The sequence below is a fragment of the Silurus aristotelis genome (genome assembly GCF_946808225.1).
Source record: "Silurus aristotelis genome assembly, chromosome: 13".
NCBI classification, from domain to species: Eukaryota; Metazoa; Chordata; class Actinopteri; order Siluriformes; family Siluridae; genus Silurus; species Silurus aristotelis.
Genome location: NC_139586.1, coordinates 5,447,734 through 5,473,632, shown reverse-complemented (window position 1 = coordinate 5,473,632; position 25,899 = coordinate 5,447,734). Strand labels below are relative to the sequence as shown.

The window sequence follows — 25,899 nt, the reverse complement described above, 5'->3', positions numbered from 1 at the left end:
TGTCATATTAAATGTTTAAACTGAGAAAACCCAGGTGAAAAAGAAATATACTTAATTTGTAATTTTTTGGATGCACTTATTATATTTTTATTATACTATACTATACTATACTAAGTGCAAATTAAATGTGTTATTCTGGAACAACTTCAAGTATATTAAATGATAATTATGCTATGATTAAGATCAATTTAAAGGTAATTGCAATTAATTTTAATATACTTAGTTGTGTTAAAATGGAAAAACTTTATGTATATTTAGTGTAATTTAAGTGTACTTCTTTAAATTATATTTATAATATACTTTAATTCTATACTTGAAGTACAGTTAAAATATATTTTAAGCTTCAAATTAATGTGTTCCCAGTATATTTACATCATAACTAGGATTGTATTAGCAGAACAGATTTGATAAATAATTCAGAATTATATTAATATATTTTTACTGTATAAGATAAATACAGTGCAATATACACCTTTAGTACAAAAAACATTCAAAATTTTATCAAATGCACTTGGTCTTAGAAAACTCACTTGGTCTTAGAAAACTCAAAAACTTCAATTTACTAATACTACTAATTTAGTAATCTTCTGCAAAAACAGCTAAAATGTACTAAAAAACTAAGTGCATAAGCAAAGTGCATTTTCAAAAAACAGGCAAATAACAAAAAAAACTAAAACAGTGGTAGAACAGACACTATTAAAAACAAACATAAATCAACCATATCCTGCCAGTGCAGGGCCACTTTTCTTTGAACAGGCCTCATTGTTACATTTTCTGTGAATGAGGGCTCGCACCTCAGACAGTATGGAAATTATTTTATTACAGTGTCTGTGAAAAGATAAAAAGAAACGTTTTAAATACAAAAGCAAAGTTTACCACTGTTATTTTTTATTTACTTTGTATTGCAATACACTATGAAGTAATGATATTTCTCTCAATTTTCTCATTTTTCAAGACGATAAAGTGAAATGTTCTACATTGCACAAATTTTTAATACTTAATTCTAACATGATTAGACATGAAATATAATGTAAATATAGAATATGAGTTTATATATAATTTTTTTTTTTAAATATCAAAAACATTAAGTCTTGCTGAACCATTATGAGGTCTACACAACATGTCAAGGTATGACAAGCTGATAAACGGTGCTTAAGTACAAGTACCCAGCCCACAATTACTGTATAATAATGTACAAGAATTGTAAATGTTAAATTACTTTACATGTAAGAAGATCAATGTAATAAAAAACAGAGATGTTTTACAGGAACTAAACATGCCTATGAGCACATTGACCATGTGAGGGTCCAACTGGTCCTTTGAGGTTTGAATACCACATTTCCCTGTGAGTGTGCATCTGATTAAAATTTCTTTTTCAAACAGTAATGTAAGCAGGTCTTGGGGAAAAAAGAGAAAATCATGATTCGTTGAGTCTTTTGAACATCCTCTTCGGGACAGCAACATCAGAATCAGCGAGGGCAATCTGGGTAGAACAAGAAACAATCAAGACTGTTATGAAATACAGAATGAGACAGCTAAAATAAATTATTGCAACAATTACATTATGATAATAATTACCAATTCTGGGGATGCAGGAAAACATAGCTCTCCAGAACTCGAGCTTTAACTTGAGCTGCAAGATGAGCCTCATTTCATGGCCTCTAGAACATTTTAAAGAGATGCTACAATCCAAGGAAGCTCTACAAGAAACAAATTATTTAGTTAATTTAATTTAAAAATATTTATTTTCTTCAGCACTGTTTTTTTAAATAAAGTTCAGTAGCTATTATTTTACATGGATAATTTTGGTTTATTTTTTATCCGGTATCCAAAACTATCGGTGCTAAATCGGCTATCAGGAAGTATGATCCAACCATAAAATCCACTGTTGGCCGACCTTTAGTTATTAAAATAATTATTTGTTAAATTGACCTTTTTAGGTTACCAGTTTCTCTGTGCATTAACGTGAGGCCTCATATCAGCTTCAGTTAAATATTTTTGTCTCCCATCACGAAAGTCAAAATTACATTTGGAAGGAATGCTTACAGTGACCAATGACTTACTCCATGAAAGCATAGGCAAGTGCACAATCTAAAAAATGTAAACCTATGCTTTAACTAACAAACTACAGCAATTTAATTTAAAACATTACTTACAATTAAACATAACTCACAGGTTGGATTAACAATACAAAAGCTAGAATGAGTGGCAGAATAATTATGTAATCAAAATAAGATAATAATTTTGTAACACAAAAAAAACTAACAAAAAACTAACACTGGGTTGACCAATGGCTTGAAATATTAAATATATATGTTTCATGTTTACAATTTTAATTCTGGTCAACTTACCTTTCAAAGCTTTGACAACATTATCATCAAGCACTACATCAGTTTTCTGGGGAGATGTCACCTGCAGCAGGCTGTTCTCAAAATTCTGTTCTTCCATCTTTATCTTCTTGTTCACCGTCACTATCCAGCACAGCCTGTGTGTGTTACATTGAATAAAAGGTTAGAATACCGTTAATTACAAAATGACAGTGCATCTGGAAAGTATTCACAGTAAGTATAACGATTCATCGAGTAATTTGATTTATTTTAAAATATGGTATTTCTAATTGAACTGTCTACTTCGACTCTATGGGTCATGCTAAGTTTATAATATTTACCTCTTTTGCAAAAACATAGGAAAACCAGATGTCTATTAAAACATGATACGCAAACAGCAAATATCAGGGTGACAAGCCCAAAGCCTGAATTTAAAGAGGTCATATGATGCAATTTTGGGTTCGGACAAATCCCAACCCACTGGATCACTAGACATTCAGAGCACACTGCACTTTTTGGAAAGAGGGGCTTTGTAAAAATCAATGTGTTTGAGAAACACAGATCATAGAGAGCTACAATAATTAGCAGTATGTGTAAAATAAAGATTTTTTAACATTAAGGCATGCTCATATAATATATACAGTGAGGAAAATAAGTATTTGAACACCCTGCTATTTTGCAAGTTCTCCCACTTAGAAATCATGGAGGGGTCTGAAATTGTCATCGTAGGTGCATGTCCACTGTGAGAGACATAATCTAAAAAAAAAAAATCCAGAAATCACAATATATGATTTTCTAACTATTTATTTGTATGATACAGCTGCAAATAAGTATTTAAACACCTGAGAAAGTCAATGTTAATATTTGTACAGTAGCCTTTGTTTGCAATTACAGAGGTCAAACATTTCCTGTAGTTTTTCACCAGGTTTGCACACACTGCAGGAAGGATTTTGCAGTGTGCAAAATCCCTCCACCACACAGATCTTCTCTAGATCAGTCAGGTTTCTGGCCTGTCGCTGAGAAACACGGAGTTTGCGCTCCCTCCAAAGATTCTCTATTGGGTTTATGTCTGGAGACTGGCTTGGCCATGGCAAAACCTTGATATGCTTCTTACAGAGCCACTCCTTGGTTATCCTGGCTGTGTGCTTCGGGTCATTGTCATGTTGAAAGACCCAGCCCTGACTCATCTTCAATGCTCTAACTGAGGGAAGGAGGTTGTTCCCCAAAATCTCGCAATACATGGCCCTGGTCATCCTTTCCTTAATACAGTGCAGTTGCCCTATCCCATGTGCAGAAAAACACCCCCAAAGCATAATGCTACTACCCCCATGCTTCACAGTAGGGATGGTGTTCTTGGGATGGTACTCATCATTCTTCTTCCTCCAAACACGTTTAGTGGAATTATGACCCAAAAGTTCTATTTTGGTCTCATCTGACCACATGACTTTCTCCCATGACTCCTCTGGATCATCCAAATGGTCATTGGCAAACTTAAGACGTGCCTGGACATGTGCTGGTTTAAGCAGGGGAACCTTCCGTGCCATGCATGATTTCAAACCATGACGTCTTAGTGTATTACCAACAGTAACCTTGGAAACGGTGGTCCCAGCTCTTTTCGGGTCATTGACCAGCTCCTTCCATGTAGTTCTGGGCTGATTTCTCACCTTCCTTAGGATCATTGAGACCCCAAGAGGTGAGATCTTGCATGGAGCCCCAGTCCGAGGGAAATTGACAGTCATGTTTAGCTTCTTCCATTTTCTAATGATTGCTCCAACAGTGGACCTTTTTTTTTTATAGATTATGTCTCTCACAGTGGACATGCACCTACGATGACAATTTCAGACCCCTCCATGATTTCTAAGTGGGAGAACTTGCAAAATAGCAGGGTGTTCAAATACTTATTTTCCTCACTGTATATATATATATATATATATATATATATATATATATATATATATATATATATATATATATATATATATATATATATATATGTATATACACACACACATATACACACCTAATACACATAATAATGATCCTTGCAAATAGCATCATATGACCACTTTAAACATGTGTTGTTTAATATATGTAGTTCCAATCTGAATAAAAAATCTGAAATTAGACACCTGGAATGGATCATTTTGCTGCTTTAGAAATCTCCTTAGACAAATTGACAGCTTACATTGCTCTATTAGGTCAGATTTTTAAATATCTAAAATAGAGGTGGAATAATCTAAAGTTAACTTGCCTTATTAACAAGAAATAAATCAGAGAGAAATATACCTTTCACCTTTCATTATTTGATATAAAATTAAAATATTGCTTACTGCTCTGTTCCTTGATATTCTGATTTGTCGCTGTTCTGAAAAAAGTCAATTTCAGTGTCATCCAATTCATCAGACAATGGAGTGGACAGGAGCTCTTTTCTTCCTGTGAAAATTCTGGAGATCTCTTTTAAGTTGGTTCTCCCATTGCAACTTTAGCTGCATTTTGAGATACTTGCAGTTGTGGTTGAGATTTTGAGGTACTTGTGACCTAAAAACAACATGTGCATTTACAAAATTAACATTTTATCCCACCCCAGGGAGGCAAAAAGGCAAGCAAAATATTGCTGTTAAACAGTACAACAATCCTGAATGAAAAATAATCTTAAACATTTACAGCCTCAATAGGATTTTTCCTTGCTGTGTACTGGTCTGCCAGATGTCTTCTCCTCTCTTGAAAGCATCCCATTTTTACAATTAAGTCTTTGTGCACATCTGAAATTATAAATATATATCAATCAAAGAAAGGCATTATAGTCAGACTGAGCTGAATGAGCATAAAACACCAATTAAAAGTATATTCCACCCATAAAATAAGAATCTGCCATCCTTCATTTGCCCTAATGCCAATTCAACATGTATGCATTTATTTGTTCTTATAAACACAAACATTTTATTTAGAAAAAAAGTTTTTTTTATGTCCAAACAATGGAAATGATATTTAATGGAGCTAAGAGGTTACATAATGACTTGACATGGGAAGGGAGGCATCCAAATTTTTGTGGAAATAGAGAACATAATACAACTTCATTTACAATTTCAAATAAAAATAATAAATCTGAATGCGATGTTTGCTCAATATTGCCTTTTTCAGTTTGTGGTGGTTTTGTGGGCGGGGCTAAGGTGCAGGAGAAAAGTACCTCACTACAATACATTACGAGCTGCTCATCAGGTTGCCTACTAACATAGCAAACGTTAGCAACATGCACATACTTGTACACAGACCTGACACATAACATGGGTCTGTTCACTGCGATCTTTCTGTTTGTACAATTGCACTTATGACAGCTGCAGAAAAGAAGACGACACAAACAGTTTTCTTTATGTTTAGTGTCTGGTCGTTAGCTAGCAGTTAGCTAAATTACACGCTAAAACATTAGCATTACATGATAGAGTATAGTATCTTAAATATGTAATATCTTAAATATGTAGTATCTGAATGCCTTAATTCAGATTATTTCTCTTCTGATGAAATTCATGAAGGAGCTGAAATTCTCTACTCCTATACTGAACTGTCTGGCCAGATGTTTTCCTTTAAGCCAAATGTATGAAAGGCCCATAGTGTTTATCTTAAGAGCCATGACTGGGAAAATGAGACGGGCTGTCGTCCTTAAATCAGTATGAGCCGAAGTATAGAATATGATCCAGGATGCATGTCCTCTTGGGAGACGACCTCTGACCCGTTCACTAGATGTTAAGATGAATGGTCTGGGAAAGTGAGCTCTGGTACATCTGAGATACATTTAGTCTGGACAAAGACAGGCTTCGCTTTGTGTTAAACATTATTGCAAAATAGACTCATATACATCTGTTATACATTAAGAGGTGGACCCAGAGAACGGGCAAACTATTTAACGTGTGTGTAGCCATGGATCGGGAGTCGTCGATTCATCCATACGGCGGCTCCAAGCTGATCCAGGAGGCTCGTGAAGATGCTGAATTTCTGTGTTAAATAAACTTACAAAGAAATAACAGTGTCTGCGAAGATTTATTCCAAGCAACATCTACACTCCATCAAGACAAGAAATAAACATCATTTCCTGGCGTCACGAACAGGATCCATCATTTCCTGGCGTCACGAATCCTGGCCGTGTTGTGGCACTTTCAGCTTCGCGGATCTGCTCCATCGTCTGCTCCCGAATCTGTCCGGCCGGCTGAAACGGTGAGCTTTCGCCCCCTGGGATGGTTCTGTTTCCCTGTGTGTGGGTTTTGGGTTTTGTGTGTGTGTTGTGGCTGTTTCTGGGAGATTCTGCGTTCTACATTTTTTTTGCACTGCTGGGCAGCGCAAAAGGGGGGACTGACTGTGATAATGTTTTAAAGAAAATAAAACGTTAAAATACAATAGAAAAGAAGTGAAGTAAAAAAGTTTAAGTGATAAAAGAAACAGGAATAAAAAGAGAAGTGAAGAAAATAAGAGTTGAAGCTGAAGTAAAAAGTATAAAGGTGATTGCTTTTGAGAAACAGTTGAATATGGTAAAAAAGTTGAAGAAAAAGAAAAATAAGGTTTAAAGAAAAGGAGCCGCAAGATTTGGATAAAAACCCTCAGGGAGGTGACATTTAAATCGGGCCACAAAACCTGGGCATTCACTAGGTGGATTTCAGGTCAGTTTTAACAAACTGGATGATGCAGAATTAAAATTCAATTGTAGTTCCCACTCTGACAATTAGTTGACGAGCTATGTGATGAAGCAGCCTCTCATTTGAATTTCTGCATCTCAAAAGGTAGCATAAATTCAGCAGAAAAAGTAATGAAAAGAAAATAAAATAAAGGTGCGGCAAAATAGCATGCTATAAGTTTGTATCGACTGAGTCGACTATAGTGTATGTGAAATTTAAATGTTGTGTATGTATTTACTGGTAGTTTTTTGATTAAAGAGAGATTTGTGTGTGTGTGTGTGTTTGAGGAAAAAGTGTGTGCGTTAAAAAAAAAAAAAAAAGGAGTCTCTCTCCCTCTCTGTGCGCGCGGAACTAAGTGTGTGCGTATTCGGAGTGTGTGTGTGTGTGTGTGTGTGTGTTCCATGTGCGCTCAGCTGCGGGCGAAGAACCCACCCTCTGTGTTTGCGCGTGTGCGCTCAGCTGTGGGTGGAGTGGTCCCCCCCCCCCACACACACACACACACACACTCTCTCTCTCTCTCTGAAAGTTTGTGTGTGTGACTGACTGCAGTATGTGTTGGTATGTGTGTAATATATATATATATATATATATATATATATATATATATATATATATATATATATATATATATGTGTGTGTGTGTGTGTGTGTGTGTGTGTGTGTGTGTGTGTGTGTGTGTATGTATATATATATATATATATATATATATATATATATATATATATATATATATATATATGAATAAATACATATGAAGGTTAAGGTTGAAAACAAGGGTTAGTCTCTAGTAAATTATAAGGGTAATATTTGTCTTCTATTAAGAATAAAACAATGAGCCTCATTATTACATAAGAGGACTGAATCTGTTAAAATCTATGAGCTTTCTTCTGAAGACCTTTGTTCTGTTAAAGACAAAAGAAAAAGAATAAAACAATGAGCCTCATTATTACATAAGAAGACTGAATCTGTTAAAATCTATGAGCTTCCTTCTGAAGACCTTTGTTCTGTTAAAGACAAAAGAAAAAGTTAAAAAACAATGAGCCTTTTTGGGAAAATATTTTTATGTATGGCCAAATAACCTTATGAGCCTTTAAAGAGGACCTAACACCGAAGTCAAAACACCCTTAATATTAAATGAATAAAGATATCCCCACAGTGAGACAAACACTCCCCTGTCCTGAATGAATAATATAATTCCCAAAAAAGGACATATTCAAGTAGAGAAATTAATGAGGGTGGTGAGTGTGTGCGTGTATGAGCAACTATTATAATAAGTGATTATTGTATATGTATATGTATTGTTTGTGAGTAATACTGATTGATAAAAGAGTTGGGGTGATTATTAAAGTAAAGCAAATTGAAGTTCATGCAATATGATGTTTAGAGGTAAAAGGAGATAAGCAATCTGTAGAGCATAAAACTCTGAATGCTGATGGATGTTGTGTGTGTGAAGTATGTGATGTTATCTGTAGAGAACTAAGAAGATACTAAGGTCCTCTCTGGTTTTTTTTGTGTGATGTGTGGTATGCGGAAATTGCCAAGTTTTTGTGCAGAGAGGTTATAAGTAGGTGGGGACTTCCGGATCGGATATCCTCAGATAATGGAAAAGAATTTTGGATAAAACAGTTAAATTGATCTTACAAAAGTTGGGAATTAAACAGCGTCTTGGAGCAGTATACCACCCACAAAGTCAAGGAATTTGTGAAAGGATGAATGGTGTTTTAAAGAATCGCATTGTTAAGATCTGTCAGCACACGGGCTTAAACTGGGTAGCGGCGCTTCCACTGGCACTGATGGCGTGTCGCTCAAGTGAGCTGCGTGGTTTGCATATGACACCTCATGAGTTGCTAACGGGAAGACGGATGCCGACTCCTTGTTTGCGTACCAGTGAGAAAGGTCCAAGTCTAGCACGTTTGGAAGACGAAATGCGAACTTATGTAACATACATGGTCAGCTTACATAAAAGGATATCCGCATATGTTTTTGACAGGCAGAGGAAAGACGAGGTGCAGCAGAAACTTGATGAGCAAAAGAGTATCACAGTGCAACCTGGAGACAAGGTGTTTGTGAAAGTGTTTAGAAGGAAGTGGTATAACGAACGTCGGGAAGGACCATTTGAAGTGGTCCGCAGTACTGGAACAGCGGTCCAGGTCAATGGGTCTCCAACGTGGTATCATTTATCACATTGTGTTAAAGCACCGAAAGAGGAGATAACGTGTTCCCAGAGTCAAGATGGTGAGGGTTCAAGAAAGTTGGAAGAAAGTGTGGATGAGCATGCAGCAGGAAAGGAGATGCATGAAAATAACCAGAGTCAAAACCCAGAAGGGGAGATTGTCTGTGATGTGGACGATGTTAATGATACTGTGTACGTTTTTGATGATGCCAGACATGACATTACAGTTAACGGACAGGAAAGAACATTTGGGGACATTGATTTTCAGCAGGTTCCTGAAACAGCAGAGCTTGTGGCAGTCGAGAGACAAGCGTCACAGGTTAAGAAGGGCTGTGACTCAACTGCAGGAGAATCAAGGGAGACAGCTGAAAGAAGGGGTCCAAGACCAGCTCGGAAAAGGGAGTGTCACGGATACTAAAGAGGTTCAAGATCAACCTATTACAATAACTACTCCAAGGATGAATAATACTCAAATGGAGTTTGTTACTGTAGCTCTGGATACAACTAAGAATGTTAATACATCAACCCAGACTACTACTACTTTATCTAGGACTGTAAAAGAGAATAATGGTACAACAGTGTCGATACCTTTGATGTCTGTGAAATTTGTAAACGTAACACAGGCACCTGACATAGTGACCTTAAAGTCAAAAGAGGTGGTAAATGTAACTCAGAAGCCTACGTTGAAAACTGAGCCTAAAGTAAATGGTAGTGAGGAGACCTTTGAAGCTGGGAAACAGATGATGGAAGAGCATGCTGTAGAATCAGCTGAAACAGCTCAGAAAAAAGTATTAGATACAAAAAGGTGAGTATTTTGATTCTACTCAAAATCATGCCTTACAAAGGAGAAACAGTGACTGGAAAGCATTTGGATTTGATTCATCAGAGTTACAGATTGCTGACCCATGGGCAAGTAGGAACTTATGGTTCCAGCAGATAACTTTTTCTGTTGGATCAGTTAGAAATTTCAATTGTCCATGTGTGGGGAAAGTTTCATCACCAGGCACATGGCCTTCAATTTTAGAAACGGTGCCAGAACCACTAACTATTGGGTGTCAGTCCTTTGCATTATCTTGGTTGTTGTTTCAGCAGCAGGCATCGATGGATATAATAATGGCTTTGTCAAGTAGTCTGTTTAGGCCTAAATATGATTGTTCATGGTTGAAAGAATTACCTTATGTGAATCTACTGGATCAACATGAAAATATAATAACAGCAGTCCCTGAGCTGATGGAAGTGACACCTGTGAAAGCTGCTGGTTGTTTCTGTTCAAATGAAACGTATACTGGTTCAGGGATGTTTATGGGAGTATCTGATTGTGACAGCTATTTGATGAATTTGGGCCAACATGATAATAAAAATATTAGTAAGTTGTATGAAGTAAAGTTTCGTGCGCCACATCAGAAATATAGTAAAACTTTGATGGTAAGGAATCAAGACTTGCCTGGAAATGTGACAGTAGGGAATTTTAGAGATATTTGGTGGGTTTGCGGTGATAAGGCATATATATTTCTGCCTTATGGATGGATAGGATGTTGTTACATGGCAAGGTTGAAACTTCCATATGAGGTTTTTGCTGTACGGAAGGGAGAAGGACCTGATAGAAATCAGTCGAATGTTGTTTCTGCAAATAGGATGAAAAGAGCATTGGCACAGTTCCATAATTTGGAGTCCTATAAGTCTAGGAGAAAAGTGGGGTATAGGACTGTTCCCATGGTACGGCGTGACATTTTTAGCTGATCATATTGATAACATCACTTACACGTTTCGCCAGTGAGACAATAAGGGGGTTTGATTTTCTGTCAAATACTCAAAGGAGTCATAGATTGACATTGCTAAAGCATGACATGGCTTTAGATTATATATTGGCCAAGCAAGGTGGCCTATGCGTGGCTTTGAACTTAACTGGTGATGCCTGTTACACCTTGATCCCCGATTCTTCTGATAATATGACTAGTGTTATAGAGGCATTGCGAAACATACGAGATGTGTTTGGTCCATCAGAAGGAGCTGGATGGTCTGCAAATTCTTGGCTGCAGGACAAATTAGGACCTGTAGGTGCAGTCCTGGTAAAAATTTTTGTGGCAGTTATCTTATCGTTGTGTGTGATGTTTTGTTTCTGTATGCTGTTGTTGACCTTTGCGAAAGCAATGATATTGCGATGGGTTGGAGTTGTGATGCCTGGGGACGGTACTCAGATGCCACTGCTGCGAACAGCAGATGTAGATGAAGTGGAATTAGAAGGTAAACTGGTGGAGAAGTATCCATTTTGATATTAGTTCATATTATAATTTTTCATATGTTTTGACTATAGCTTACTTTTTAGTAGTTTCCTCCTATACAGGGTTAGGGTGAAAGAGGGGAATGGAATGTGATTAATGTGATATTATGATTATGATCCGATTTAGAAGTATAATCCACAGAACAGGCACAATCCATGGAACGGGTATAATCCACGTAACGGGTACAATCCACGTAACGGGTATAATCCACGGAACTGGAATGATCCACGGAACAGGTATGATCCAGGAAGCAAATGTAATCCATAGGACAGGAAGTAGGAGTGGGAAGTCAGGAACCAGGTCGCTCACCGTAGTCATCAAGCAGGTCCAGTGAGACTAGTACAGGATTTTATAAAGGGGAACGGGAATGAGGAACAGGTGTCGGTAGTTAATGCCGGGAGTGGCAGAGAGAAAGGCAGCATGAAAATCTCAGAGGGGGGCGTGGCAGGTGGATCCGTGACACACATACAGAGTATGACATGTACTGAAATGCTGTTATTAATGCTGCCATTAAGTTTCGATACTACCTGTCTTATCGATACCATTTTGTCGATTTACATAGAAAACATTCGAGGTTAATGCAAGTAAAATATGGGGTGCCACAACTATCAGCTCTGGGACCCCTGGTTTTCACAATATACATGCTTCTCTTGGGAAATATAATTCAAAGGCATGGGTTTCCATTGTTATTTTGATTAAAACCATCTATATATCTCACCAAAACCAAATGAAACCTTTCAATTGGCTAGGTTAACTGAGTGTGTTAAAGAAATAAAAGATTGGATGACACATAACTTCCTATTAAAATATAAATATAAATTCTGCTAAGACAGCAATATTGCTTATCAGTCCAAAACTTAAACCAAAATTAACCTTGCACTTAGAAAGATGAACATAACTACTACTTTATCAGTAGAAGACCTGTGTTATTTTAGACAGCAACTTGTCTTTTGAAAATCATATCACCTATATTACAAAAACAGCCTTTTCTCACCTTATAAATAAGCTAAGAAACATGTTATCTATATCTGATGCAGAAAAGCTAGTTCATACCTTCATGACCTCCAGACTGGACTATTGTAATGCATTATTAGGTGGCATTATTAGGCCCGGCATTATTAATGAACAAGGTACAGTTAGTCCATAAAGCAGCAGCAGGAGTTCTCCAGGGTAAAACAAGTGCCAAATCAAATATGCGAATCACAAATCAGAAATTCTCACTGGATCGGTAGAGGCCCAGGTTACCAACGACCGCCACAGGTAATGTTAGCCAGCAGTGTACTCGTGGAAATTGGGCAACTGTTGGCCAAAGGAGGAGAAGGAGAGGAGGAAGACAGCAGCAAAAGGAGAAATGTAGGAGAGTGGAGGTTAGGCACTTGGTGGGCACTTTTAATGTTGCTACTATGATGGTAAATGGAGAGAGGTAGCTGATAGGAGAAAGGTAGATATGTTGTTTTTCCACAGACCAAGTGGAAAGGGAGTAAGGTCAGAAACATTAGAAGTGGGTTTAAACTGTTCTTTCATGGTGTGGATGGAAAGAGAAATGGTGTAGGGGTGATCCTGAAGGAAGAATACAGAAAGAGTGTAGTGGAGGTGAAGAGAGTTTCTGGTAGAGTGATGACCATGAAGCTGGAAGTTGAAGGGGTACAAATAAATGACATCAGTGCTTATGCTCCAAAAGTGGGTTGTGAGATAGAGGAGCTGGAAAAATGAGTTAGAAGAAGTGGTAGAAGGTGTACCTAGGAATAAAATATTGGGGAAGACTTGAATGGGCATGTAGGTGAAGGGAACAGAGATGATGAGGAGGTGATGGGTAGGTATGGCCTTAAGGAGGACTATGTTTTATGTAGGAGATGCAACCTGAAGGAGATTGGAGACTGTAAGGTGATGGCAGGGGACAGTGTAGCAAAACAGCATTAAATGGTGGTCTGTAGGGTGGTTTTGGAGGTGAAGAAGAAGAGGAGCAGAGTGAGGACTGAAAGAAGAATAAGATGGTGGAAACTGGAGAAGGAAGACTGTAGTGTGAGGTTCAGGGCAGAGGTCAGACAGGGGCTTGGTGGTGAAGAGGTGCTGGATTGGGCAACTACTGCAGAAGTGATAAGGGATACAGCTAGAAAGGTACTTGGTGTGACATCTGGAAATAGAAAGGAAAAAAAAAAGATGTGGTGGTTGAATGAGGAAGTGCAGGAAAGCAAAATGAGAAAGAGGTTGGCAAAACAGAATTGGGATCGACAGAAAGATAAGAAAAGTAGGCATGAGTACAAAAAGATACGGCAGCATTTAAAGAGTGATGTGGCGAAAGCCAAGGAAAAGGCATATGAGGAGCTGTATGAGAAGTTGGACACTAAGGAAGGAGAAAATGATTTATACTGATTGGCCAGGCAGAGGGAACGAGCTGGGAAGTATGTTGCTGCAAGTTGGGTGCTCTAAAAGGATGGAGATGGAAATGTGTTGACTGGTGAGGAGAGTGTGTTGAGAAGATGGAGGGAGTATTTCGAGTAGCTGATGAATGAGAAAAATGAGAGAGAGAAGTTTGGATGGTGTGGAGATGGTGAAGCCGGAAGTGGATAGGATTAGTAAGGAGGAAGTGAGAGTAGCGATTAAGGGGATGAAGAGTGGAAAGTCAGTTGGACCAGATGAAATACCGGTAGAAGCATGGAGATGTTTAGGAGAGATGGCACAGTTTTTTAACCAGGTTGTTCAACAAGATTTTGGAAGGTGAGAGGATGCCTGAGGAATGGAGAAGGAGTCTGCTGGTACCGATCTTTAAAAATAAGCAGTAACTACAGGGGAAATAAGTTGATCAGTCACACCGTGAAGTTATGGGAAAGAGTAGTGGAAGCCAGGCTCTGAGTTCTGTTTGCAGTGGTGATGGACAGGTTGATGGACGAGGTCAGACAGGAGTCTTGGTGAACTATGATGTTTGCGGATGATATTGGGATTTGTGGTGATAATAGGGAGCAGGTTGAGAAGAGCCTGGAGAGCTGGAGGTATGTGCTGGAGAGAAGGGGAATGAAAGTCAGTAGGAGTAAGACATGTGTGTGAATGAGAGGGAGTGCAGTGGAGTGGTGCGGTTGCAGGGAAAAGAGGTGGAGAAGTTGGAGGAGTTCATTTACCTAGGGGTCAACAGTACAAAGTATGAAGACTGTGTTAGAGAAGTGAAGAAAAGAGTGGAGGCAGTGTGGAGTGGGTGGAAAAGAGTGGCAGGAGTGATTTGTGATAGAAGGGTATCTGCAAGCATGAAGGGGAAAGTTTATAGGACTGTGGTGAGACTTGCGATGTTGTATGGTTTAGAGATTAGGCATTTACTAAAAGACAGGAGGTTTAGCTGGAGGTCGCAGAGCTGAAGATGTTGAGGTTTTCGTTGGGAGTGACAAGGATGGACAGGATTAGAAATTTGTTTATTAGAGGGACAGCATATGTAGGATGTTTTGGAGACAAGGTGAGGGAGGCGCAAAGGGAGGCGCGATTGAGATGTGCAGAGGAGGGACATGGGGTATATTGGTATAATGGGTGAAGCCGAAAGAAGAAGAAGCAGACAGTCCAAACCTATTTTTATAGTTAACTAGGCAACTAGTGTGGCTGAGCAGCTCAACTTCTGAATGCCTCGATGGTGTGTTCTATGAGATCACTGCACCCAGGTAGAGGTAAAAACACTTTGGAATATTCTTTATAATAGTTCATATTCTTATTAATTGAGTAACCTCTAGGTCTTTAACTCACCATGTGAGGCCCTTGCCATTTGGCAAATCATTTTGACACGTACACAAACACATAATTGCCCAATGCAAATTCATATAGTTGCATGCTCATTATGCAGCCAGGACAATCATTCTTAAGCCTGTAGCAAATTCTTAATGAACATACTCTGCTTTCAGGGCAGATCCTAAGAAAAGCTAGAGCCAAACTGTCCTGCACCATCAGAAAGGCAAATTGTGAATATCCACACAGAATCTACAACCACTTCATGGACAGCGGTGACACACAGTGCATGTGGCAGGGCATCCAATGCATAACCAATTACAGGACATCATCACCTGCCTGCAATATTAATGGCTCACCTCCAGATGCGTTAAACAGCTTTTATGACAGCGAGGAAGACCATTCCTCCTTTTAATGACCAGGTGCTTTGTCTATCAATGGTTGATGTGAGGAATAGTTAGCATAGTTAACCCATGGAAAGCTGCAGGTGTCAGGATCTTCCAGGCACATGACACTCACTTCCGGTTCTGCAGCGCGCACTTCCAGGTCGGCAGATAGCTTGCCATTTTTCCCACGCCTCCCGGTATTTAAGAACACTCAAGACTTTGTCATGGTGTAAGGTCGAAAGTTCATGGGGGTAAAATTTATTTAATAAAAGGCATTGCTCATAATCATTGTCATGTGGAGATTACTCAAGAATTCTTTTGGATCAGTTTAGTTTATTGTGACTTAATGTTGGCAGGTGTATGACAAAGGGGTTTATTGCTGTATGTGAAAATCTTGAATCTTTAAAGTAATGTGGTTCCATTAGTGTTAATAGTGCTGGAATCCCACCCAAGATAAAATAAATGTTTTGAGTAGACACGTACACACACACTGGATGGGTCTGTGGCCACCTTGGCTGAAATTGACCAGCCAATGGCCTTAGTGGCCTATGTAGTGGCCCTGAGAGCCAGGTCTGTGGCACGACACAGCTTGTGGACATCATCAGCACCCATAATAGCTCCCTCGTCCAACTCTTGCAGCAGGTCAGCCAAATAAGCCTGCAACACAGCCATGGTGCACAGGCAGCTGGGGGCTTGTCCCACTGACATGTAACTTGCTCAGCAGACGCCGTTTCTGCTTCCTGTCTGGCCAAACAATATCCAGCTTGAATACAGCACGGGTCACTACCTCCAAGTACTTCTCGAAAAGGACTGGCTGTAAGGGAGTGTCTGTGGGTTTGCTGGCATCCATTACCTCACCCTCCTTGGAGGAAGAGAGGTGGAGCACAGCGCTCTCTTCACAGGGGAAAGAAACCACCGAAAGGCATGTTTACAAACCCTGGTATAAAGTGCTGAATCTGGCAGGTGAGGCAGAAGAAAGGGACAGGCCCGTCTCCAAATTCTCTGCCAAATCCAACTGCGGGCCCCATGACATCAGTCGCTGCTTCGCCTCGAGGGAAGAACCACTCTTCATTTGATGTAATCTACTACAGAACTGCGAGGAGCAAGAGCGCCTTTCTCGAAGAGTGCTCTGCGAGAGCCGAGCATCTGCATAGACATGCAGCCACAATGAGAGCAGTCAGCAAGGAGGGCAAGAGCAAGGAGGGCAAGGAGGAACACACAGCCGGTAAGGATGCTTCTTTTCCATTTTTCTCTTTTTTTTTTTTATTTGCCACTTACCAGTACTTTCATGTACCAGACACACAAAGAGCGCTTTCTGAACAATCAGAAGCTAGCGCCGTCTCCACCACATAGTTTGCTGGTCGTGACGTCACCCTGCCGTTGACGCCATGCCGTTCTTTTTTGACAGATTACACGCATGATTCAGAGCATGGACACGTGGAACACTTCCCAAAGCGTAGTTGATGCAGCTTGAGTTCCTAAATAGTTCAATGCAACCTCATTGTTCAAAAAACTTAACTACTATAGCTAATGTAGGGTCACTGATCAGAGTTGTGTTGGTTCTGTCTAGTCTTTGACACATCTTACCCCACAACAAGAAAATTATTTATTTATTTATTAGGATTTATTTATTATTATTTATTATTATTTAATATTATTTATTTATATTTATTTATTTATTATTTATTAGGATCTCCTTGTTTTACTCGTATTTTTTAATGTACTCGTATTTAGTGGTTTAATCAACAACCCAGGATGAATACCCTGAACTCTCCTGTTTTGTTTTGAGAAACATTTTAATGTAGTCCATAAAAAGATTGTCAGACCTATAGGGAAATTTCACACTTAAAAAAATTTTAAGATTTTCAAAATCTCAAAAATGTTTTCAATGTGAAAAACCTTTTTTGACAGCTATTTCGAAAGCAGCCATAGTTCCTGTATGAGCTCTCTCCTAAACACTGTGGTCGCAAAGCCTTTGCTGTTCTTGCTCACAGCATGTTATACATAGGGGAATAATTAGCTTGCCTTTGACTCAGAAAGGGAGAACAGGCACCCACAGACCCCTAGGTGGTAATACTCTGATTATGCCAAAGTAATTCTTTAGACGCTCAAAGTCACGATAAATGATGATCGGGTGACCGATCAGGTACATCTTTGTCTTGTTTATGTACGGGTAAAGAGAGGTAAAATCAAAATAATCTATTCTCTCACTGGGTTGAAACACATAGTGCACATGTAATGCATTTGTTTAACTGCCATAAAGTGCATGTCAATGGTTTAAAAGCTCACATCTCCGAAGGTGACTTTAGAAGTTCTATGAGGATGCAGGGTCAGTGAGGGAAAACACTTTTTACAACCATGATAAAAACACCTGAGAAACTCATAAAGCTTTCTCATGGGACCAACGTTGCAATAACCGTCTACAAGTATTTGTGGTACCTAGATTTATGTCAAGTCAAGTCAAGTAAAGTCAAGTTTATTTCTATAGCGCTTTTCACAACAGACATTGTCTCAAAGCAGCTTCACAGAATTTTAAGAGTTAAGGTGAATGGTGTGCATTCATCCCTGATGAGCAGCCATGGCAACTGTGGCAAGGAAAAACTCCCTTAGATGATATGAGGAAAAAACCTTGAGAGAAACCAAACTCAAAAGGGGAACCTATCCTCTTTTGGGTGACATCAAGAGTGTGATTACATACTTTACCCCTGTTCAGTGCGTGTTGAATGGGTAGGTTTTGTGTGGCAAAAATTTATTCCTGCCATTAAACGGACAGTGATGAGAAAGATGTCTGTATGAAAATCTTTAAAATAATGTTCCTCTCCAAAAACACTCTAGCTATTCCACTGCTTGACAATTATTTCAACATTCAGAAATCTTTCTCATCACTGTCTGTTCAATGGCAGGAATACATTTTTGCCACACAAAACCTACCCATTCAACACACAACACTGCCGTCTCTTTCTTTAAATCCAAGACTTTGCCAGACACTGATGTGTACTACACCGTAATATTTATGTTTAGGATACGGACTTTTGTAGTTCTGATGTTCTGAAGTGTTCCAGTAATTGGGGAGATAACCTTTCTTTTTCTCAGAAAATCACATGGCTTTAGGAAAGCTGAAAAGTCTCATCAGCAAAAAGGACAGACTATTGATGTAAGATTGATGAAAATCGGAATTGACGAAGCACAAAATTTTACCACCGCAATGATTTCAGTTGTAATTCCTTTGTGTACTAAATGATTTAATAAAAGGTACACATGAAACCCTCTAGCATTATGTGTGATAAAAGTATAAACCTTGTATTTGTTGTAACTTCAGCATCGAAACTTTAGCAACTCAGGCGTCACCTTCTGCCACCCATGCCACCCTGCTTGATGTGAAAATTGACACAGCATAAGAAATTAGCTATATGAGTACCTGTTTTCCGTCTAGTTTTGAAATAGTAAAATACGTATTTCTCATCCAATAACTCTTTCTATATTGGCTGTATAAAACATGTGTTCAATATCTGTATTAAGTTTTTCACCACCTAGTTCACAGAGCCTCTTTGTGCACGTGTTTTCTACGGTTTGAATGGGTCATGTATATCACAATATCGCATTTACAGCAGTGGAAACCTGAGTCACACATTGAATATTCTCCATCACTTACCTAAAAATATTTTTATGTTTATCGAAACAATATTTCAATCTGCATTTTCTTTAACAATCTGGGCACTTTGTAGATTCAGTTTTAGCAGCGTTTGTAACAATACAGCTAAATTCACAATAGTGTTTCTGCAAATCATCATAGCCTGAGTGACAGAAGCAACAGACTTAACTAGAGCCCAATAGATCGGTGATGCTTTTAACCCTATAATAGTGGTTGTCATGCAAAAACAAGTAAATTGTTTTTTTGAACTGTATTGGATTGAAAGAATTAATATCCCGATTTGTTGTTAGTACAGTACACGATTATGATTTTACAGTTTAAAAGTGTATTGAGTTTTGTGACAGCAAAGGCTGCTGTGTTTTCAGGCTATCCTGTCATATTGGATTCGTTTACCAATCTTTTCAATCTGAAAATCCTTTTTTTGTCAAGGTTTTAAAGTTGTACAACACATAAGGCAAATCATGTCTCTATTGTGAAAAATTTATAGATTTCTCATTTTATTCTGAACAGCTTCTGAACAAGGGGTGGCACGGTTCACAAAACCCACAGTTCGGTTCGTATCACGGTTTTAGGGTCACGGTTTTCGGTTCTGTATGGTTCTTGTTGTTATTTTTTCTTTTAATCGTCAACACTCCAGAAATCTCCTTTAGCATTTGATATATAGCTTATTAGCCTAATTATCCACAATTTAGGATACAGTATTAACATTTTTGTAATGTAATCATGCACTCTCTGAATTTGACTTGACTTTAAGCACATTATTGGGACCATCTCTGAGTAAAAGCTAAGTGAGATTTTGATACAGCAAGAGAGAAGACATTGATGATGACATTCTTTTCGTTTATTTGGCAAAAAAAAAAAAAAAAAAAAAAAAAAAAAGTGTCGGCGAGAGGGAACATTAAACCGCGGCTCGAGTACATTCATCAGCTGACGAAATCCTTCACACTCAATCACGCTGCACGGTTGCATATCTTTTGCTATAAACATCCCCAATGCTTTACTTATGGCTATTGCCCTGTCCGACTTCTCACTGAGAGGTTGCTTAAATGCTGCAGACAGTAGAAGTTGTTTCCTAACTGGCTCTCTCCTGTTTGTGCTTATCGACACATTGGCGTGATGTCTTCTCAAATGAACTGTCATATTAGATGTAGTGTTCTCGTACAGTGTGTTGGAACTCTGACTAAACACCAAGATAAACCAAGTAGCCAATGAAGACAGAGTCGTAGTAAGGTTGACCATTTACTGTGACCTCCTCATTAACATGTGGTGAAAACTGTAATAAAACATTACATAAAATATTGAATAAAGTACTAAAACATTCAGAGCCTATGTCTTGATAAACACACCATTATAAATAACTAACATCAATTCACTTGTAACAATCACACGAGCTACTAGCATTGCTTGTACACACGTAGCAAACAACAGTTTACAACAACTGATCAAACATCACATTTCCTATCTAAAGAGAGAAAAATCAACTCACGGCATTGCATCTCTGAGGTTTAAAGCTGAAGCAATAATATTTAACGAGAGCAAACTTTCTTCTTGTTTTACATGCTAAACCAAAAAATTAGCAGGATGGGATCAAACAGGAAGTGACCAAACAGGAAGTGACATCATCCAATGATATTTAACAAATTAAACCTGAGAATATTAAATGACATGCAAACTGAATACTTAAAGGTTAACTCCCCTTAAAGGACAACACACTCCCCGCCTGACCTCTTAGGGGTCACTATGGATTCAAGAACACTAAACTTTAGCGTCTAGATCAGTCTTTAGGAAGAAGTAGAACGACCTCTCCGATTGGCCTTAAAAAGTTCTTTGCATTTCCTTGGTCAACTGTTGTCACCTCAACCTTTCTTACATATCCATCCTTTCCTGGGAATGTGGCAGAGATTCTGGCCATGGGCCAGCAGTTGCGGGCAATTTCCTTGTCTCTAAGCAGAACTAAATCTCCAACTTGAAGGTTTCTGCGTGGTACTGTCCATTTCTGCCTCTGTTGCAAGCAAGGTAGGTATTCACGTCTCCAGCGAGTCCAGAACTGGGTGGCAAGAGCCTGTACTTGTCTCCATTGCTTTGTGTACAAATCCTTGTCTGAAAAATTCCCGGGAGGAGGTGGGACTTCTGTGTGATGAGCATTGATGGTGAAAGTATGAAAGGCTGTTCTGGGTCTGCAGACACAGGCAAGAGTGGTCGTGCATTAATGATAGCAGTAACTTCGGCCATTAGTGTACAAAGGACTTCGTGAGTTAAGCGAGAGTTCAGCTGCAGAAACATTGAATCCAAGATTCTTCTGGCAATGCCAATGATGCGCTCCCACGAACCTCCCATGTGAGAACTGTGTGGTGGGTTGAATTCCCAGCTGCATCCTTGCTCACCAAGGTACTTCTTCACCATTCTGTCCATTTCAAGCTCCTTGCATGCTCCGATGTATTTGGTGCCGCAATCGGAACGAAGCTGTTTCGCAGGGCCTCTGAGGGCGAAGAACCACCTGAGAGCATTTATGCAGCTCGATGTGTCCATAGATTCTATTACCTCCACATGCACAGCCCTTGAACTCATACAGCAGAACATGATGGCCCACCGTTTGCTCTCCGCTTGTCCTCCTCTAGGTCCAAAAACATCAAGCCCCACATATGTAAAGGGGGGGCAGATCTTGAGACGTTCAGGAGGCAAGTCCGCCATACGTTGTTCCTCCAGTTTCCCACGCAGCTTGCGACAAGTAATGCATTTGTGAAGTACTGAATTGATCAGCACCTTGCCTCCCAATATCCACAGTCCAGCTGCCCTGATTGCTCCCTCCGTCAAGTGACGGCCTTGATGTTTCACTTGCTCATGGTAATGACGAGTGAGCAGTAGGGATATGTGACTATCTTTAGATAGAATTATTGGGTTCGTTCTTTCAGTTGCCAATTTAGAGTAGTTTAGTCGTCCTCCAACACAAATGAGACTATTCTCCATGATCGGGCTGAGTTTTAGCAAGCGGCTACTTTTAAATACTACTTGGTTAGCTTGAAGAGCCGACAGTTCTTTTGCAAACGCAGCCTTTAGTGTTGCTTTAAGGATCAAATTTTTTGCTTGGTCCCTTTCATCTTGGGTACGAGGTAAGTCACATTTGTGCCAACCTTTGCAACTGCTATTTTGGTTTGTGTGTTTGAAGGACTTTGCCATGTGAACCAGAAATGCTACTCCTCTTACTAGTGAGGTGAAGGTGGAAAACCGTTGGAATCGGTTAGAGGTGATCTCTGGTTCTTCCAGGTAAGTAGTACATGTTTGTACTTGTGGTCTGATTTCTGTGTCCTTGTCAGGTTCAACAAGCTCGAACATCTCACTTGTTTGTGTTTTTTCTGCGGGTGGCTGACATAGGAATGAGGGACCCGTGAACCAAGAAGTCTGAGCCAGACGGGATGCTACCACTGATCTTGAAGCGTGATCTGCAGGGTTTTGTTCTGTACACACATAGTGGCACTGCTCCGGTCTTGAAGATTGACGGATACGTTGAACTCTATTGTGGACATCGTTTTGACTCGTTATAAATGTATCCAAGCACTACTTTGCTGTCTGTAAAGAAACTTATGTCATTAAACTTTAGATCTAGTTCTTCCTGGATGAGATCTGCCATCTCTACTGCTAAGACAGCAGCACATAACTCAAGCCTTGGGATGGTGGGTTCAGACAGGGGTGCTAGCTTTGCCTTGCCCATAACACAACCTACTTCAACTTGACCATCTTTCTGAAGTGTTTTTAGATATGCCACAGCACCTATGGCCTTGGTAGATGCATCTGAGAACATACATAATTCTGTGTGTACTACTTTAGTGAGTGAGGTCGTTGTGTACGTACGCTGAACATGAAGCTGTTTGAGGTCTTGAAGAGAATCTCTCCAGGTTTCCCATTTGCTTAGTTTGTCCTCTGGGAGGGGTGTGTCCCAGGCTGAAGGTTCAGAGGTGAGTTCTCTGAGAAGAGATCTTCCCTGGATCGTGACAGGTGCCAGTAGACCCAGAGGATCGAAAACAATGTTAACAGTGGAGAGGACTCCACGGCGGGTGAATGGTTTGTTACTAGTCGATGCGGAGTAAGTGAATGTGTCCGCCGATATCTCCCACAAGAGACCTAAACTTCGTTGCATAGGTGAAGTTTCTCCACTCAGATCCAAGTCTTTGATAACTGGAGCACAATCTTCGGGTGGAAGCGCCTCCATGACAATCTAAGAGTTTGACGCAAACTTATGCAGGTGGAGGTTTGATTCTGCAAGCGAGGCCTGTGTACGTCGAAGCAAATCTATCGCCTCAGCTTCAGAAGGTACAGATACCAAACCATCGTCAACATAGAAATGTCTTTCCACAAACTTGACAGTGTCTACTCCATGTTCTCTTGAGCCCTCTCTGATGGCTCGTCGTAGCCCATAAATGGCCACCGCAGGAGATGGCCCATTGCCAAAAACGTGAACCTTCATCCTATACTCGAAAAGTTCTTCGTTCATGTCATTGTCCTTGTGCCAAAGAAAACACAGGAAGTTGCGATGGTCTTCACGCACCAAGAAACAGTGGAACATCTGCTTGATGTCCGTTAGGATTGCAATTCTCTTTTTCCGAAAACATAGCAGGACACCCACAAGAGAGTTGTTGAGGTCAGGGCCCGTGAGGAGCACATCGTTAAGAGAGACGCCAGAGTATCGGGCACTGGAGTCAAAGACCACCCTGATCTGATCGGGTTTTTGTGGATGGTAGACCCCAAATGTCGGAAGGTACCAGCATTCTTCTTCTTCTCTCAGTGGTGGTGCTACCTCTGCATGTCCATTGGCAAAGATCTTATTCATGAATTCCACATACTGTTTCTGCATCTCAGGTTTCCTTTTCAGGGTACGTTGCAGGGATCTGAAACGATTAACAACTTGCTCTCTATTGTTTGGCAAATGCTTGCGTGGTTCTCTAAATTGTAGAGGAGCTACCCAGCTGTTGGCATCGTCTCTATAGACGTTTGCAGCCATTATTTTCAAGAAAGCTATGTCTTCTATGGATGGGGCAGGTCTGTTGTCATGCTCAGTTCTGTCGAACACTGTCTGACCCAGCAGCTTCTCAGTGGGTTTACAAGACCTATTGCTGCATCTCCTTGACCTGGATAAAGCTTGTACAGGGTGGAAAAATGGATTGACGACCACCTTCCAGTATGTTGGTCTTAAACGTGTTGACCGTTGGCTTATGTACATTACCCAGGCACACTTCTACTATTACTTCCCAGCCAAGGTCCAGTCGTTGAGCAAAGGGGGCATTGTTTGGTCCACTGACCTGCTGCCTGACTTTGTGGGCCCTTATGACGTCCCTTCCTAATAGAAGTAGTATCTCTGCTTCTGCTTCCAGTTCTGCAATGTGCTCAGCAATATGCGGAGATGAGGCTGGTGAAGAACTGCACTCGGTGTTGGGATCTCAGAACGGTTATTCAAAATCTCATGACACTCAATGAGTGGAGGAAGAGAGATGAGAACTCTTCCATCCAGTGACTCAATTTGGAATCCTTCTGCTTTCTTGCCAGATGTCTCAACAATGCCGGAGCAAGTTCTGAGATGATATGAGAATTGTTCACTCTCCACGTTAAACAGCTCAAAACTTTGGTCTGGTTAATGAACGATTACTTTGGTCGTCCAAAATTACATAAGCTTTGATTGCCATGTCTTTGAAACCCTTGGGGAAAAGCTTTACGAGGCAGATTTCCGAGCATGAGCGGCTCCACTGTCCTGGACCGCAAACCTTTGTGCAGTTTGTACTGACAGCAGTCATGTTAGAAAGATCTTCTTTCTCCCCGCCATCCTCTTGTGATGATGAAGGAGCCCGAGCGGTTTGCGGTGGTGGGCCAGGGTGCATGGCCTCATCGTGACTGTTGCTGCCACATTCTGTGCACTTTATGGAAGACTTACATTCCCTTGCGATGTGAGAAACTGAAGAGCAGCATTTGGAACATATTCCATTCTCTTTGAGGAAGGCCTTTCTGTCGTCGAGAAGTTTGTTCCTGAATGCTCTACAACGTTTCAAGGGGTGTGGTTTATTGTGTATCGGACAGCTTTTGTTAGGGTCATCATTAGCTGCACACACATCTGTTTTGTGCACTGAGATAGGTTTGTGGGTACGAAAACTCTTCCCAATGCGTCTATCTGGTTTTGTGGTTACTGTAACGCTGTTTTAGTGCATGAAGCCAGGGTCGTTTCGTTTCTTTGCCTCATAGCACACGAAATTGCAGAAATGCTCAAAGGGAGGAAAGTGACTATGATTTTGTTCTTTGTACCGTGAAGTCATCCACTTTTCCTTGAAGCCCGTACGGAAGCTTGTCTACAATTGGTCCAATTCCTCGTGAAGTGTCAAGGTATGAAAGACCTGAGAGATAACCATCTTCCTTTGCACCTTGGATTTCCGTAAGCAAATCACCTAGTTCACGTAATTTGTTGTGCTCTTTAGCTGAAATTCTTGGAAAACTGTCCAACCGCTGAAACAGTGACTTTTTAATTATTTCTGGTGCAGCATAACACTCACATAGCCTTTCCCATGCTTTGCGTAAAGCAAGATTAGGGTTGCTGGCATGTACTAAGCGGATGCGCTTCACCTGTTCACCAGATTCTTTTCCCAGCCATTTTATCATGAGATCCAATTCCTGGGCTGCTGTGAGGTGAACTTCATGAACTGCACTGGTGAATGAGGAATACCATGAACGATAAT

General features: G+C 39.9%; 2 long non-coding RNA genes across 2 annotated transcripts; both read right to left on the bottom strand.

Moving 5' to 3' along the window:
- Positions 1 to 539: 539 nt before the first annotated feature.
- LOC310735461 lies at positions 540 to 5,480 on the bottom strand. The gene is made up of 4 exons (XR_014536298.1): positions 4,992 to 5,480; positions 4,658 to 4,865; positions 2,352 to 2,485; positions 540 to 1,700 (listed from the first exon to the last, which is right to left on the bottom strand). It is a non-coding gene; the product is annotated as an uncharacterized lncRNA (long non-coding RNA).
- A 14,932-nt stretch (positions 5,481 to 20,412) lies between these two features.
- LOC310735473 lies at positions 20,413 to 21,575 on the bottom strand. Its single transcript, XR_014536310.1, has 2 exons — positions 20,673 to 21,575; positions 20,413 to 20,459 (listed from the first exon to the last, which is right to left on the bottom strand). It is a non-coding gene; the product is annotated as an uncharacterized lncRNA (long non-coding RNA).
- Between the last annotated feature and the right edge of the window lie 4,324 nt (positions 21,576 to 25,899).